The sequence below is a fragment of the Passer domesticus genome, chromosome 14, assembly GCF_036417665.1.
Source record: "Passer domesticus isolate bPasDom1 chromosome 14, bPasDom1.hap1, whole genome shotgun sequence".
Lineage (NCBI taxonomy): Eukaryota > Metazoa > Chordata > Aves > Passeriformes > Passeridae > Passer > Passer domesticus.
Genome location: NC_087487.1, coordinates 14,770,481 through 14,782,855, shown reverse-complemented (window position 1 = coordinate 14,782,855; position 12,375 = coordinate 14,770,481). Strand labels below are relative to the sequence as shown.

General features: G+C 45.8%; 1 long non-coding RNA gene across 6 annotated transcripts in view; it reads right to left on the bottom strand.

The window, feature by feature from the left end:
- Positions 1-11,523, bottom strand: part of LOC135280771 (uncharacterized) — a 73,430-nt gene extending 61,907 nt beyond the window's left edge. Inside the window, exon 1 of one of the 6 annotated variants that reach the window (XR_010347611.1) lies at positions 11,271-11,523. This is a non-coding gene — a long non-coding RNA (uncharacterized LOC135280771). The remainder of the gene's footprint in view (positions 1-11,270) is intronic. The other 5 variants (XR_010347610.1, XR_010347609.1, XR_010347613.1 and 2 more) reach the window with 5 other exon arrangements.
- Positions 11,524-12,375: the final 852 nt, after the last annotated feature.

Here is a 12,375-nt window from a genome sequence, read left to right as displayed (position 1 = left end):
CCAGCATCAGTTTGTGCACTGGGCAGATCTGTCCCCAGCTCCACAAAGCCAGGTTCTGAGGTTTATTACACCTTAAAAAAAGGTCAGACCTAGAATGATAAGACCTGGGGACCTTTATCAGCCACTGGATGTGCCTGAACTGCCAAACCCAACTTCTTCTCTGGCTGTACAAGGTGGGCAGAGATCCTGCATTGCATCATTCCAGTCAGGCAATAAACTGTGTTTTGGTATTATTTCTGAAGTCTAACAGCTTTAAACACACACACACACCATCCCTCCCCACAGTCCCCCAAAATGTAAACCTGCTTGTAACTGGCTCAGTAGCAGCATGACCTTGCTCAGGAGAATTTTGTTAAGCCATGGCTAGAAAAGAAGCTTTGGCATCACCATGTAGCAGTGGGCCCAGGTTCAGGGGCTGCACAGGCTGGCCAAAGTCTGAAATTCCAGCTGGTTTGGAGATCTTGTTGATTTTTTTTTTTTAATGTGCAGGAGGCAACAGGCACATGGATGACAAACCTGACACTAAAAGCACAGCTTGGAAGGCAGGAGAGTGGAAAGCTGGTTGGAAATTTTAGCCATTTGGGCATTTATCACACCCCTAGTTGGTAGCTGGCAGGTTGTCAGCAAAATACAGAAGCACACTGTGGATTATTTTCAACCAGCTTATTTTTGCAGTCAGGAGAGGACAAGCTTGACAATTAACAGCAATCATGCTCAGAACAGATACCAGCAAATTAACTCTGTTTTTCCTCCTTGCCATGCATTGCATCCTAAGGTCTGTGAACACAAGCAGAGAATAAAGTGGATGCTGAAAGGAAAAACACAAGTTCTCATTTTCAAAGCAGTCAGGAGATCTGTAGGAAAGGGAGGATAAAATATTTCAAGCTAACTACAGCAGAGAAACTGCATGAGCCATAGCAAAGCTGCTGCTAACAGGGAATTTATTTAGAAATTATGAGAGCTGGGAAGTTGCTTTTTTTCCTAGTGGATTTTTGGGTTCTCAGCCTTTCATTTTATGTTTAAATGCCTTTTTTTTTTCCTCCTTTTCAGTGTTATTTCATAGCCAGGTTCTGTCAGAGTTATTCTAGCTGATTTGTAGCTAAGGGTTTAGAATTTCCTTTAAAAATTATTCATTTAATTAATGGAGTGCAAGGAGCCATTAGAGGGAGAGCAGAGGAGGCAGAATTTGCTCCTCACCATCAGGACTCACAGAAGAAATTCCTGAGCTTTAAATGGAGACACAGCCACAGCTGTGCACCACAACAAACACAGACTTTGAGCTCAAAGACGGATCAGCTCCCACTTCTCAGTTCAACAACACAACTCTGCAGCTCTCATGGGACAGCTCTCCCTGTCCCAAATGCCCCAACACAGCCCCAAATATTTGAGGGCTTCAGGCAGACAGAGGGACAAGCAACTGCAGCACTAACAGTGCCCACTCCTGGCAAACAGAGCTGGAAGGCAAGACTTAAAAAAATAGAAAATCAAAGGGATTGCAGTCCAGAGAAAATTTTCAATGTAAATTATTTACCATTTTTTAAAAAAAATTAAAATAAAACAAAACAAAAACCACAGTGTTCTTAAACTTGATTTTAAGCTGACAGGCTTCAAACATCTGTTCATTTCTCCAGCAAGGACTTCATACCCCTGCAAGTGAAATCCCTTCACGAGCTTAGGCAAACTGCTATTCCTTATCACCACCAATATCCATTCCTGGCACGCAGCTCTTTTCAGTACTGTCAAATCAGGGGGGAAAAAAAAAAAAAAGAAGAAAAGGAAAAAAAATATGCACGATGAATCTCATTGTGACCTTTAATGTAAACTTGCCCCAGCAAGAAGAACTCCCAAATTCCCTCTGCCAAGGCACACAGCTCAGCTGGAGCAGGATCCACTGGAGACACTGCCCTTTAGGCTTCCACCATTTATCAGGAGAGGAGCTGTCAGGCTTCTCCCTGACATCCACCGGCTCAGGAAAGGGAAGTGGTGGCAGTTTACACCAGGAAAATAATAGCATACGGCTGGGTGTTTTGGCAGGAGGGGGAAAAAAAAAAACCATCTACGCAGTAAAATTATCCTAATGAAAAATTGGAAATGCTGGCTGAGCAGAGGCTTTCTGATGGCAGACCAGGGAGGTGATTATTCTGGCCCTGGGGAAGCATACCCTTGAGAGCAGTTTGGGTGGGGGGAACTGGAAAATCGTAATGAGAGAATGTCTAAGCCTATGTTTAATGCATTAAGAGATTTCTACCCATTAACACCTCATATCCCCATTTCACTCGTGTTCTGCCTCTCCCAAAGTACCCAAAGCACCTGAATTCCACCATGAGCTAAGGAAGAGGGAGGAATACTGCCTTTGGAGGTAAAAATGTCTTTCCCTTCCTTGATCCTTTTCACATCTGTATATAAATACAAAGGCTACTTTTCATATTTGCTAAGGGAGTGAAGGCAGGAACCCTTCCCACAGCAAACAATATCACCTGGAACACCTCACAAAAGCTGCATCAGACTGGGGAGGGATTTATGCCTTTCTCGATTTACATTTCACAATACTTTACAACACAAACCCAGAACTCCTTGGCATATACTTCCTACTCAAAAGGTTAAATCATTTCCTTTATGAAGATGTTTGGGGTGTGAAGAAAATAAATGGGTGCAATAAAAATAAATCAGCTCTTGCTTCACTGGTTAGTGTGTGTTACCTAGTCTATTGCCTCATTCAAGATCCAACCCCACGAAAACTTTGGAGAGCAGAGAGGCAAAATTAAAATAAAAATGACAGTGGAGAGAGCGGAAAGGGAGAGGAAAGGAAGGAAAGATGAGTTTTCAGATGAGTTCTGAAAACAGATGGGGAGTGACTGAGGCACAGAAATTCATTGTTCTTGCAGAAATAGCTCTGAACAGATTATTAAAAGCAGCCCATCTTCTACTGTCACACTGCCTTTCCTAGAAAATCCAGCAGCTTTCTCCCCCATTCCCAGCTTTCTGCAATCAGTTCCACAAGTAACCACATCCTTTCCCTTGAGATCTTCTCTTCCCTTTTGTCCCTGCCTTCTTCTGGCCACAGCTGGGAGGGTGAACCCAACCTGTGCTGAGCCCCCCCTCTTCAGCCTGGCAGTGCAGACCCCAGGCACAGGCTGACACCCTGACAAGGTCAGCACACAGGGAAGCCTTTCCCTGTGCTCAGATGCACTGCTGGAGCATAAGAACATGTGCAGCAACTTTGAATTCCCTGCATAATTGATCACAATAGATTTGACTCCTAAACCATATGAACGCCAGCCCAGAACTGCCTGATGAAGCATGGCAGCCTCTGGCTTGATTGATGAGTTTTTCCCCAGCTGCACGAAGGTCAAGACACACATTTTGCTTGCCCATGCTGTCCATCTTTGCTAAAAGCAAACCCAGTTCCTCCTGAACTGGAAGGAGAGCTTTGATGGCTTGCAGAAAAAAAACACCCAAATAAGAGAGTCAGATTTGGTTAGATTTGAGGGAGCTTTAGAGATAAGATTTGGAAAATGCAGTCACCAGCAAGACTCTGTAGACACTTCAGAGAAAGGGATGAATCCAAGCAAGGTGGATCTAAGATCAGGCTTTGCTCAGATTCTTGATCAGCTGCTCCACAAACCTGACTCTGCTGACCAGGATCTGGACACTCCTGAATAAATTACGGTCTAAGCAATGAATTTTTTCTTGTTATGCCTTCAAATGTCCTGAGAGGGGAACACAAGCAGTATTTACAAGTTGCTGAATTTATCCCTCCCTGTGCTGTGTTTAGCCACTGGAGCTCCTCTATAAATTACACTTAGCAGAACAAGAGCAGGTATAAGCATGACAATTTATTAATAGGGGATTTTAAAATGACTTTCACTTGTTATATGTCTAAAGCCCAGACTTATTTCAGCTTTTCTGATGGAGGGTTATCTTCCTGGAAAGATTTAAAGCCTTTCAGATAAGATTTTATTTTAACACAAAGGAGCAGAGCAAAGGAGATATTCCCCCCTCTCCTCCCCAGTCACACCAAGTATGATATATGGCAGGTGGTAAAAAGTCACTTCTAAGAGCATCAAGAATGTTTTTGCTCAGGTTCTCACTTCAGAGCTGCACTGCCTGGAGTTCATTTGCCAGGTTCCACCTCAAGCAGCAGATTGTCACCATACCTGGGCATTTCACATGCCTTGCATGGTCACTTATGTCAAAAGCAAAGTGCTTTTTAGATGCTCCAGAATACACTTGAGAGGCAACTGGCATGCCTCAACAGCTTCAGGGCATCTTTGCTTGCCACATCTAAACATTGCCTTAGGTATTTACTCAATATCATTTCACAGCTATTTCAGGAATGCTCTGTGAGTTTGAGTTTCAAAGCTCTCCGAGGAATTTTATCTTTGCAATTGGACTGCAAGTCCCACCAGAAGCTCTAGGGCTCAAGCTTGGCACCATAGATGGTGCCCTAAAACCGCCCTGGCACACAGTTGAGCACTACTAACTCAGAGAAACAAAGGCACAGGATATGAAAAACCAACTTTAGATATTGCTCCCTAAAATAAAGGGCTTAAATCCTGCCAAGACACTTGGGGATGACAAGAGTGGACCATAGGATCACACAGGAATTGCCTCAGAGGCAGAAATACCACCCATATTTCTTGTATCTGTCCAAGGCACTGACCTCTCCCATCCCTGAGATAGGAGGGATAAAAACATTCACACGTCCAGACCTCAGACATCCAAGCCTAGGCTTGGACTCTTTCAGGAGACATCTCTGGAGATAACACATTGGAAAACAAATTTCAGCACCAGAACATTAATTAGCTTCATTTTTCCTGGAGCTGGGCTAGTCTAGGCCAGAATCCATTAGGGCACCCAAGCTGAGGAGGGAGCTGAGCACCAACCAGCCTTGTGATGAGCTCACACAGGAGAACAAGCTGTGATGGATGATTCCTCTGCCTTGAAAACCCAGCTTGTCAGTGCTATGGGCTGTTGTCAGAGAGAAGATAGTCCCTGCAGAGGGAAGAGAAGTCATTTGATGTGGAAGTGGGAGGAGAGGTGCAGAGGGCAACTCCTCAGGCCGTGCCAGATGTGAGAAGGGAGCCACAAGGCAAAGAGCAACAGCTCGTGGCCACCTCCCTGCCCTGTGAAATCCAGGGGCTGTTCCAGCAAAGCAACATTTCATTATCATACATGGAAACCTTTTGAGACTCTTCATTAAGACCAACCTTAACTCCTGACAGGCAGAAAGAAGAATATTTCCATTCACAATGGCAAATGTTTGCCACACGTGGCTGTAGAAAGTCACCCCAGCTGTTAGATACAGGCCCAGAGGAAAAAAAATACTATTGATGAGCAGCTATTAATTCTTCCACTGTTGTCTCAGCAATCTCTGCTTATGTTTTCTTTTTTTCTGGGAAAATCATACAGGGATTTCACCAGAACAACAAAATCATTTGCTCTCTCTGGGACTATTCAGATGCCAGCTTGGTGCTCTGGAGGGGTGGAAACAATTCACACAGCAGTGACTGATGGAAGGAAGAAAAGAAGAGACTGGAGGGTGGAATAAAACCAAGAAAGGAAGAGCTATAAGGCATCTGCAAACTTTCATTAATCATATTTGAAAGTAGCATCTCTCCCCCATAAAACTAGAAAAAACATTAAAAATGTTGCTTTAAAATGCATCAGGTTTTGTTACATCCCTTAAAGCTCCAGCACAAATAAGTCAAAATGGGATTTTAGGCCTCTTGCTACAAAGATGGAAGAAGAAAAAAGATAAACTAAGACTGAATACATCAGGAAAGAGAAGATTCAGATTAAGCTTAATTGAGTGCTACTCATTTGAGAGATCCTTTCACCCAAAATCTTTTTGAACCAATATATTTTTACAACCAGTAGCTTGATAAATTTACCTGGGGATTTGAAATTTTCAGGTTAAGTGCAGTCCTTAAGAAAGAAAATTTCCTCCTGAGAAATTAGCTCCTCTGGAAATTATTTAATCCTTCACTGTTTTCCTAAAGTCATGCTGCAAATATTAGTAATGGATTAAATACCATCTCATGAACAGTCATAAAAATAGCTGGAAAAAGCACCTTAAAACTGTGTATGTCTGCCAGAAATCCTGTTATCTGGCCCCACTCAGCTGAGATCATCACTTGCCTCAGGAGTTACTCTGGGTTTTTACACAAGCATGGAGTACTTAAATAAGGATACAAGGCAGTATTCTTCCTGCCTTTTATTATTATTATTATTGACCTTAATAAACCTGGATAACAAAGGTCACACAGATGCACCAAGTTGCACAGAGATCACCAAAAATCCTACAAAGATCAAGCAAGTTGCTTGGGGTGGGGTTCTTGTGGCCCTCTTAAGATTGCTTTTCCTTGAGGATTCTCATTTTCCTCATCCTCATGTACCACCAGCCTCAGTCCTGACCACTTTCACAGAGCTCTCAGGTGCACACTTGCACTGTCTGTCAGAGCAAAAACAGCATTGATTTTTCTGCCATCAGCACAAAGAATTCTGAAGAAATTCTCCAAAATCATGGACTAAGCCAGAACTAGAAATAGCACTTCTAAGGAGCCTGAGGTCTGTAGTCCAACACAGTGCTTGGCACACTGTCATCAGAACCAGCCATGGCCGCTTCATTTGCTGTGTGAGGACCCTTCATAACTGACATGCCATTGAGTGTACTCTCTGCAACTTCATTTTCATGCAAAGATTCAGATTTGTAGAATGCATTTTTCCTCCAAAAGTCTCCATAAGTTCTAGAAGTCCATAGACCATGGTGCAAGGTAGTCACATCTGTCTGTCTTCCAGCAGCATAAACCACAGAAATGGTGGCCAGACAAACAACCAGGAGGAAAAAGAAATGTTCAGTGAAGAAATCTCCAGCTTTGCTGCGGGCAAAACTTTTGGCATACTTTGCTCTAGACACCAGTGTTCCAGGGAGCTTATTTTGTGTCACTAACCATCCAAACAGGCATGGACAACACATGCTGAGCAAAATACCCACATGGCATCCCCTGTACCTGCACGGGGGCTTTGCAGTGCCTGCCCCAGGGAGGGCAGCTGGGCAGGGCCATTGCTGACCTCTCATGGTCACAGCCAGGCTTACATGGCCAGGGACAGTCCCCAGGACACGGTGGGAGGGTCCCCCACCCCTGTGCCTGTCTCTCCTGCAGTTCAGTCAGCTCCTCAGCTGTTTGTCTCAGCCCCGTCCATCATGCGTGACAAGTTCAGGATGGAAAAAAGAGCTGAGGAGTAAAACTTTGCTTTAATCCAAGTGACTCACTTCTGCAGAGATTGGTTTGAACAAAGTCTTGGGCCAGAGGGGTAGGACAAGGTTGAAACTCAGTAGGAAGACCATCCTTGGAAACAGAATTGAAAGTCCCACCTTACACTCAGCTCTCATCTGCCCACAGTATGCCCAGGGCACTCAGCTCTCATCTGCCCCAGTGCCCAGGTAGAGCACAGGGGGAATTCAGTGTTCATCCTTCTGCCTGCTCAGCCTCAAACTCAACACTGACACTATGGCACCTGCTGAAACCTCCCATCCCAGCAACCACAGTGGGCTCAGGAGCGCCAGTTCAGACACAAACCCTCAAACTGGGACCCACCATGACTGGTAATTAGACACGGCCATAGTCAGTGTTCCCTCACTGCACAGCAACCACCCCAGAAATCCTTAAACAGGAAACACTTTGCAGGAGGTTGGGGCTGGAGAGGGGGTGAGGCATTTCAGACCCTCCACACCCTGTTCCTCCCCCCTCCCCAAAAACCATGGGAGCTAAAATAACATTTCTTTCAGCAAGTGTCAGAAGAAGGAACTTCCATGACTCATCAGCTGTTGTTTTAGCCTGCGAGGGACTATAAATTACACTAATTAGAACATGGTATTTTTCTTGCAGTTATACAAAACACTGTCTCTTCCTGCGACATCTAAGCACGGAGCCATCAAGCAGGAGCGTGCTCCCTACATGTTTTAACTGGAATCCACAATTCACTTCCATGAAAATCCTCCTAGCAGCAAATTGGGGGGAGCTGGCAGAGCGCATCAAGAAAGCTGTGCTGAATTATGAGAGGAGGGAGAGTAAATTAGCAGCCAATCAAACCTGTCCGACCAGAAAGAGTCATTCCTTACTGTCAGGGACTACAGCACCAGTATCACTTTCACTCTGAGCAGAAAAAAAGTAATTTATGTGGTCTCCAGTCGCTCACACCATCAGCCCATGCAGGTAATGAGTTTAGCACTTGTGACTGTGTTTTCTGGGAGCAGCTTATTTGCATTTAGCCACGCAACACACATCCACAATCTTGGACAAGCCAAACAGAAAAGCCTGGCTATAAGCTGTCACTTCAGTTTTCAAGCCTGAATTAGCCCAGCAAAGTAAAAGCTAAGATTTATTCACAGCCCATCATCTTAAATCTGGCAATTACAACAGGCTCCTGCAGAGCCATTGCCCTGATTCACCTTCCAGCAAGATTCCTTCAGGGACAGATACAAAAAGGGATTTTCTGCCCTGCTCCTGCAGCGTGGCAGTGCTTTATGGAGCCCTAATCCATAGATCCCCAAGGTGGGCACAGGCAGGAACAATGCCCATGGGATAACAGCACTGATAAGGAGGAGCTGCCCTAAAGCAAAGCTGCTCCTTGCAGTGCCCTATTCTTCACAACAGAATTTGAGGGCTTTGGCCGATTTTGCCTCTTCAGGAAGGAAGAGAATTGCCTGACCTATGAAGCCTGATGCAATTTAGTTGCATGCTGATTGCACAGCTCAGCCCTGGGCTATGGGGAAGGCTGGAGGTGGATCTGAGGCAGAGAGAGAGAGACCTCTACTCATGGCCAACAAGTTACCAACTAGATCTAGTCACACTTTTTCCACAGAAATCTGCTTTTCCTTCTGGAAAGGCAATGATCTTCCTCAAAAGAGAATTCCCTGGTGTTTCACAGCTTTTTTAAGAATTTATTAAGTTCAACACTAGTTATTTTACTGATTTTTCATCATAATCATGTGTCACTGTCTAAAAGCAATATAATGTCCTCATTTCTTATTGCCACCAGGCTTTGGAACAATTTGAAAATTCATGAAAAAAATATACCTCTTTTTTTAAATTAAAAAATACTATCTTGGTTGCAAAGCCAACACAACCCAGAGCCCGAGGCAGGACTGTGCTTTCCTTCTGAAACTCCAGACAAACTCTCCATCGTCCACTTGTGCTCTGCATGGAGCCTGCATCCCATGGGCTGGAGGGGAGCAGGGAGGGGCAGAGCCCTCAGATTAATGCTGTGCTAAGAAATAAAAGCCTTTGGCAGGGGGAAAACCCACAGGAGCCTTTCCCCAGCTGTCTGTAGTGCGGGCCCGCAGGGGTCCCTGGTTCTGCTCCCTGCAAGCCACCAGCACAGCAGCCAAAAGCAGCTGGAGAGCGAGTGCTGAGGGCAGCTGTGACAACAGCCCAGTCCCTCCTGACAGGGTGGGGGGCAGAGATGGACCCAGCTGCTGCAGATGCCTCCCCCAGGGCCAGCCCCAGGAGATGTGAGAGCTCCTCACCTCACCTGGATAAAAAAGGTCACACAGATGCACCAAGTTACACAGAGATCACCAAAAATCCTACAGAATTCTAGCAAGTTGCTTGGGGTCGGTTTTTTGTGGCCCTCTATCCCCCAAAAGTAAGACTGCTTTTCCTTGAGGAGTCTCATTTTTCTCATCCTCACATACCACCAGCCTCAGTCCCGACCATTTCACAGAGCACTGACTCTCCACCCTCAGGTACACACTTGCACTGTCTGTCAGAGCAAAAACAGCAGTGATTTTTCTGCCATCAGCACAAAGAATTCTGAAGAAATTCTCCAGAATCATGGACTAAGCCAGAACTATCCATAACACTTCCGAGGAACCTCTGCAGGCAGCGGGTGAGGCGAGGAGCCCCTTCTGCCGCGCAGCCCAGCGGGGTCTGGAGGACATCTGGCCACCTGGATTTCCAGACAATGACTCATGCACGCATCCTGGGACAGCAGGAGGGATATTACTGAAGGTCCCACTTGCTCTTGGTTGTGCAAGGTTTAATTGGCACCTGAGCCTCGTTGAGGCTGGTTTGGGTATTAGAGAAACCCCCCAAAAACAGCTCGCCTAGCAAGGCAGAGATGCACCAGCACAAGGGGCTGCAGAACATGCAGCTCCACAGCCCAGGGTGTTACCAAGGGAGCAACACTCAGAGTTAGCAAATTAATTCCTTAAACAGAGGAAAGAGTCAGAAAGTTTTTGGTTTTTGTTTTGTTTTTTTTCCCTGTTGTTTGCCATGAACCACAGCCCAGATGTAACACAGGCAGAAATCCCCAAGGCAAAAGAAGTCACAGCACCCTGGCCTGGGTCAGCACAGAGCAGGTTCTTGCCCTTCACACTTCACTAACACAGCATTCTTGTCCGTGAGCTATCAAATCTGAAGAGCTCTAATCTACACTAACACTTCCCAGCCAGAGAATTATTAAAGACAAATAGGACACTGCTAGGTGCTGGAAATATCATTCTTTTAAGCACAGAAAATGTTGCTGTTCCACAGCTGGCCAAGATACACATCATCTTTTTGAAGCATGTACAAACATAAATGGGCCCAGCATTTTCTATCTGCGGTTTTTCAACTCTTAACAGTAAAGAGAGTAAAAAAAATAAAAAATGAAAAATCTTTGGTTTCTGTTAAGGTCTCATCACCTCAAAGAAATAGAGATGTGTGGTCAGGACAGAACAGCTGGAGTCACAACCAGATAAAGCCACCACAACCCATGGAATAGTTGTCCTGTCCACAGACCTGCTGCTCCTCAGACTCAGAGATTTTTCAGCAATTTCCAGCAGTGCCTCTCTGTTTATCCTAAATGGTTTATCCTAAAAAGGATAGAGCCCACAGCCCCCTTGCTGCCCCCCAGCCCCTCCCTGCTCTGGCAGGAGAGCACAGGTCTCCTCTGTGTGTCCCCCCAGTAAAACAGACAGCATATGGCATCCCACGATCAGCCTTATGATCTCATCTTGTCTGACTGCTATTTTTACAGCTTGTTATTAATAAGCATAAAGAAAGAATGTGAGGTGCTGTCGTGTTGGATATTCACACACTTCTAGCCCAGATGGTGCTTTATCAGGATTATGGATTGCCAGGCAGAGGAGCTCGCAGAGGGAGCCACACACGGCTGCACTCGAGCTCTGCGGCTCACTCCCAGCTATGGGCAGGACAACAGAGCAACAGTCCTGTCCCAAGTGAAAAAAGAGACTTATGAGCAAAACCATGGCACAATCCTACCTTGGTGAAGCCATGGAGGATGAACCACAACTTGCAGATCCCACCAGTCAGCAGACAAACCACCCCTCCCTAGGGCTGGGTGGGTATTTGTGCTCTCTGAGCAGGAGCATCAGCTCAACACCTGAGCCCTGGGACTTCAATTATTCCAAATCACCAATCCCAACAGACAGCAGAGAGGAGCCACCTGTGGGTAGGTTCACCCTGTGACCAGCTCTCACCCTCCCCACACCTACCCAAACCCCTGACTGTCTTCAGATCCTCTCCACCAGTAAATCCCAAAGCCCAGCAGTGGCTGCATCCACACCAATATCCAGGCTGTTGACTGGAAACATGGAATCATAGAAGGGTTTTGGTTGGAAGTGACCTTGAAGATCCTCCCATTTAAACCCCTCTGCCATGGCAGAGACACCTTCCACTAGAGCATCAAGGTCACTTTGTTAGATGATCTCAAAGTCCACATTTCATCCATCAGGTTCTTCTGGACACTGAAGTCCCTGGGAGCACTGAAGCCCTGCCTAGTCTGGTTTTCCCATGATTTCCTGCAGGGACTGCCCAAGAGGGACTGCAACAGGTTCCCTTTGACCAGGGAACAAAACCAGTCTCCTTGCTGACCTCCTGACCCACAGACACTGCAGGGAAAGCCCTGCTGGCATCATTTTCCCAAGTGTTTTGACCTGCAGATATGAAGAACAAAATCTCTTTGAAGTCAGCTCTATCCAGAGAAGAATGAAAGGGGAATAACACCCTCCAACACGTGGGAGGCAGCAGCTTCCAGGAGCCTGGCAGGAGTGGAAGGTGCACACAAACCACTGAGGCATTGGGGTGGTTTCCACCCAGATGAGCAAAAGCCACTCAGGCCAACCAACCTGTGGCTGCAGAAATGCCTTCATACAACATGACAGGAATATGAATTGTGAGGGAGGCAGAACACCACTCACAGGTGACAACTAGAAATAAGTATCCTAGAGAGGGGACAGCATCCCTCTGACCTAATTGCACAAGGATGGGGAGAGGAAAAGTGCAGAAACAGGTCAGGGAAGGCAAAGCACAAGAAAAAGGCAATAAGAGGAAGAACAGGAAGACGGGTTTAAGTCATACATAGAGA